Genomic DNA, 5,456 nt, shown 5'->3' with positions numbered 1-5,456 from the left:
TAACTCAATTTGTCCCTTAACCTAACTCAATTTGTCCCTTAACCTAACTCAATTTGTCCCTTAACCTAACTCAATTTGTCCCTTAACCTAACTCAATTTGTCCCTTAACCTAACTCAATTTGTCCCTTAACCTAACTCAATTTGTCCCTTAACCTAACTCAATTTGTCCCTTAACCTAACTCAATTTGTCCCTTAACCTAACCCACGTTGTCCCTTAACCTAACTCAATTTGTCCCTTAACCTAACTCAATTTGTCCCTTAACCTAACTCAATTTGTCCCTTAACCTAACTCAATTTGTCCCTTAACCTAACTCAATTTGTCCCTTAACCTAACTCAATTTGTCCCTTAACCTAACTCAATTTGTCCCTTAACCTAACCCACGTTGTCCCTTAACCTAACCCACGTTGTCCCTTAACCTAACCCACGTTGTCCCTTAACCTAACCCACGTTGTCCCTTAACCTAACCCACGTTGTCCCTTAACCTAACCCACGTTGTCCCTTAACCTAACCCACGTTGTCCCTTAACCTAACCCACGTTGTCCCTTAACCTAACCCACGTTGTCCCTTAACCTAACCCACGTTGTCCCTTAACCTAACCCACGTTGTCCCTTAACCTAACCCACGTTGTCCCTTAACCTAACCCACGTTGTCCCTTAACCTAACCCACGTTGTCCCTTAACCTAACCCACGTTGTCCCTTTGCCTAACATAGTTCACTGCTCGGAATCTCTGGTGTCGTTGTTATCCTCATGTAGATGTCTTGCGAGTGTTGCTTACTTTCCACATATTCCCGCTATCCACTGTCAATTGTACTGCAATAGGACTATATCGCCCCCCCCCTCTGCCCCTCTCTTTGTGTCTCCGTCCTCTCAAGCTGGTCGGTCTGGCGTTTGAGTGTTAAATGAGCCTCGCAGCTGTTCAGTTGCGTTCAGATGTCGACGCCCTCAGTGTACGTCGTGGTATGGTCTGTGTCCATTGTCCGCTGATGTCGTACGCGTAACCCACACGCTGTACCGATCATCGGTCGTTACGTACAGAGTGAAGTAGTGTGATACGTGTGACCGTACGCTGGCTGTGCCCAACGGTGTCGAATCTCAATTTCCATATGTTGTGCTCGATGCTACTTGTCTCGTCTCCCAATAACAGCTAAGTTGCACTGTGGTACGCCGTAGAGGCGTGTGGGAGGAACGTACGAACGCATTGTATGTCACCCTGGGTCGCTGGGGGTGGTGGTGCGGTGAGTCAGGTCAGGTCAGCGTGAGCCGTGTGATGTAGTGACGCGTGTATTCCGACTTTGTCGTATTGCCTCACACAAAGTGCTACCCTGGTGGACCGCGTTCCATATCTGGGACATGCCGCAGATGCCGGTTGACAGTGGATCGCGGAAGGGACATCGCATACGTGCGCGGGCCACCTTCCACGTGTTCTCTTCTGCACATGTCGCAGTGTGTATGTGGTCTGATGTAGCGTGTCGTGACACATGACATCCTGGCATGCAAGAATTGTTGAATTCGCAAATGTAGGTGGACATCTACGTTTACTGCCCAAGATACGCAAATGAACTGGAAATCCGTTGTTGAGCGGTTGTTCACGCTGGAGGTGAATCTGTGATGGCGACGATCGGTACAGCTATTAACCGGTTGTTTCAGCGGTACCCGCCACATCCACACACGTGACTAGGCCCATGTGGGTATGAAGCGATACGCGGCGGTGGCTTGGTGGGACTGTTCCCGGCCGGTGAAGGGGGGCCGCCCGGCGTGTTGGCCGCGCGCTGCGTGGGCGCACGCGCAACAGGCGGCTGGTGGGGGGCGCCGAGTGGCAGGAGCGCCAGCCGACGGGCCCGGCAGGCGGCGCAGCTACGCTGCGGCGCACCCTGCACGCGGCGCCTGGCGGCCAAAGTTGGTTCAGCCGAGCCCGGTGCGAAGCGCGGTGGACATCTGCAGTGTGCTGGTCTGATTGAGGACTGTGTGCGTTGAGGATGCGCCGCCGCCTGGCACTCGGCGCCGCGACGCCGTCTGCTGCTCGGTCGCCCCAGCGGTTCTCGCAGGTGGTTTGTATCGCAGTTGTGCGGACGTGTTGGCGCGTGCGCTGTGCTGGGAGAGTTCGCTTCTGCACCCAAGTGGGGCTTTGCCCTTGTGTGGCGCTGGCGTTGGAGCTGCCGGTCACCATAGGTGGCGCGTGTTGTCTCCCGCCGGCAATGCCACGACAGCACGCTCCCGGGCCTCTGTCGGCAGCGGCAAGCTCAGTTGGGAGCAAGGGTGTTCGCACTAAAACCGTCTACTCGCCTAACTCCGGGCGATTGCGCCTCTCTCGAAACCGACCAAGTACCTAGGACGGCGCTGCGCGCCGCCGGGACCTGAGAGGGTTTCGAGGTGTATCGTGCAGGGGAGCTCGGCCTCCTCCTGTTTGCAGAATAATTGAGCGGACGCTTGCGTGTTCGCGCGGGCCCCCGGGACACACTCCCGGGCGGCCGGCTGCTCAGCTCTAGTTGACGCAGCTCCCTGGTTGATCCTGCCAGTAGTCATATGCTTGTCTCAAAGATTGAGCCATGCATGTCTCAGTACAAGCCGCATTAAGGTGAAACCGCGAATGGCTCATTAAATCAGTTATGGTTCCTTAGATCGTACCCACGTTACTTGGATAACTGTGGTAATTCTAGAGCTAATACATGCAAACAGAGTCCCGACCAGAGATGGAAGGGACGCTTTTATTAGATCAAAACCAATCGGATTGGCTTGTCTGGTCCGTTTGCCTTGGTGACTCTGAATAACTTTGGGCTGATCGCACGGTCCTCGTACCGGCGACGCATCTTTCAAATGTCTGCCTTATCAACTGTCGATGGTAGGTTCTGCGCCTACCATGGTTGTAACGGGTAACGGGGAATCAGGGTTCGATTCCGGAGAGGGAGCCTGAGAAACGGCTACCACATCCAAGGAAGGCAGCAGGCGCGCAAATTACCCACTCCCGGCACGGGGAGGTAGTGACGAAAAATAACGATACGGGACTCATCCGAGGCCCCGTAATCGGAATGAGTACACTTTAAATCCTTTAACGAGTATCTATTGGAGGGCAAGTCTGGTGCCAGCAGCCGCGGTAATTCCAGCTCCAATAGCGTATATTAAAGTTGTTGCGGTTAAAAAGCTCGTAGTTGGATTTGTGTCCCACGCTGTTGGTTCACCGCCCGTCGGTGTTTAACTGGCATGTATCGTGGGACGTCCTGCCGGTGGGGCGAGCCGAAGGGGTGCTTTCGCGTCCCGAGGCGGACCCCGTTTAAATCCTACCAGGGTGCTCTTTGTTGAGTGTCTCGGTGGGCCGGCACGTTTACTTTGAACAAATTAGAGTGCTTAAAGCAGGCAAGCCCGCCTGAATACTGTGTGCATGGAATAATGGAATAGGACCTCGGTTCTATTTTGTTGGTTTTCGGAACCCGAGGTAATGATTAATAGGGACAGGCGGGGGCATTCGTATTGCGACGTTAGAGGTGAAATTCTTGGATCGTCGCAAGACGAACAGAAGCGAAAGCATTTGCCAAGTATGTTTTCATTAATCAAGAACGAAAGTTAGAGGTTCGAAGGCGATCAGATACCGCCCTAGTTCTAACCATAAACGATGCCAGCCAGCGATCCGCCGCAGTTCCTCCGATGACTCGGCGGGCAGCCTCCGGGAAACCAAAGCTTTTGGGTTCCGGGGGAAGTATGGTTGCAAAGCTGAAACTTAAAGGAATTGACGGAAGGGCACCACCAGGAGTGGAGCCTGCGGCTTAATTTGACTCAACACGGGAAACCTCACCAGGCCCGGACACCGGAAGGATTGACAGATTGATAGCTCTTTCTTGATTCGGTGGGTGGTGGTGCATGGCCGTTCTTAGTTGGTGGAGCGATTTGTCTGGTTAATTCCGATAACGAACGAGACTCTAGCCTGCTAACTAGTCGCGTGACATCCTTCGTGCTGTCAGCGATTACTTTTCTTCTTAGAGGGACAGGCGGCTTCTAGCCGCACGAGATTGAGCAATAACAGGTCTGTGATGCCCTTAGATGTTCTGGGCCGCACGCGCGCTACACTGAAGGAATCAGCGTGTCTTCCTAGGCCGAAAGGTCGGGGTAACCCGCTGAACCTCCTTCGTGCTAGGGATTGGGGCTTGCAATTGTTCCCCATGAACGAGGAATTCCCAGTAAGCGCGAGTCATAAGCTCGCGTTGATTACGTCCCTGCCCTTTGTACACACCGCCCGTCGCTACTACCGATTGAATGATTTAGTGAGGTCTTCGGACTGGTACGCGGCATCGACTCTGTCGTTGCCGATGCTACCGGAAAGATGACCAAACTTGATCATTTAGAGGAAGTAAAAGTCGTAACAAGGTTTCCGTAGGTGAACCTGCGGAAGGATCATTACCGACTAGACTGCATGTCTTTCGATGTGCGTGTCGTGTCGTGTCGCGCAACACGCTACCTGTACGGCAGTGGCCGTGCGCCGCGTGCGGAACCACGCGTGCCTCTCAAAACTAGCGGAAGTGTTGTTGTTGTGTGGTACGAGCGCTGAAGCTCTGGAGCGGCTGGCCTGCGGTACCTGGCGCCTGGCGCCGGTTTTGAATGACGTTCGCCCGAGTGCCTGTCCGCTCCGGTGTGGAGCCGTACGACGCCCATCGGCTGTGAGGCCGTTGGACACAAAAAAAAATAGTGGAACAGGGGCCGTCAGACGCCTCAGTCCCTCAAATGCTACTGTCTTGAAAGAGACAGTGGGAGACTGAAAAGGAAAAGATCACCCAGGACGGTGGATCACTCGGCTCGTGGGTCGATGAAGAACGCAGCAAATTGCGCGTCGACATGTGAACTGCAGGACACATGAACATCGACGTTTCGAACGCACATTGCGGTCCATGGATTCCGTTCCCGGGCCACGTCTGGCTGAGGGTCGGCTACGTATACTGAAGCGCGCGGCGTTTGTCCCGCTTCGGAGACGTGGGAGTGTCGTGGTCGCCTGTGTGGCCGGCCGCGTCTCCTTAAACGTGCGATGCGCGCCCGTCGCCTGGCGGTTCGCATACCGGTACTTTCTCGGTAGCGTGCACAGCCGGCTGGCGGTGTGGCGTGCGACACCTCGTACAACGACCTCAGAGCAGGCGAGACTACCCGCTGAATTTAAGCATATTACTAAGCGGAGGAAAAGAAACTAACAAGGATTCCCCCAGTAGCGGCGAGCGAACAGGGAAGAGTCCAGCACCGAACCCCGCAGGCTGCCGCCTGTCGTGGCATGTGGTGTTTGGGAGGGTCCACTACCCCGACGCCTCGCGCCGAGCCCAAGTCCAACTTGAATGAGGCCACGGCCCGTAGAGGGTGCCAGGCCCGTAGCGGCCGGTGCGAGCGTCGGCGGGACCTCTCCTTCGAGTCGGGTTGCTTGAGAGTGCAGCTCCAAGTGGGTGGTAAACTCCATCTGAGACTAAATATGACCACGAGACCGAT

At 54.7% G+C, this 5,456-nt stretch overlaps 2 non-coding genes across 2 annotated transcripts; both read left to right on the top strand.

The window, feature by feature from the left end:
- Window positions 1–2,498: 2,498 nt before the first annotated feature.
- On the top strand, window positions 2,499–4,391 carry LOC126325622 (small subunit ribosomal RNA). Its single transcript, XR_007560223.1, has one exon. It is a non-coding gene; the product is annotated as a small subunit ribosomal RNA (ribosomal RNA).
- A 368-nt stretch (window positions 4,392–4,759) lies between these two features.
- Window positions 4,760–4,914, top strand: LOC126325615 (5.8S ribosomal RNA). Its single transcript, XR_007560217.1, has one exon. It is a non-coding gene; the product is annotated as a 5.8S ribosomal RNA (ribosomal RNA).
- Window positions 4,915–5,456: the final 542 nt, after the last annotated feature.

The sequence above is a fragment of the Schistocerca gregaria genome, unplaced genomic scaffold (genome assembly GCF_023897955.1).
Source record: "Schistocerca gregaria isolate iqSchGreg1 unplaced genomic scaffold, iqSchGreg1.2 ptg000931l, whole genome shotgun sequence".
NCBI lineage: Eukaryota > Metazoa > Arthropoda > Insecta > Orthoptera > Acrididae > Schistocerca > Schistocerca gregaria.
Note: the sequence above shows the minus strand (reverse complement) of the source record. Positions and strands in the feature narration are given on the sequence as shown.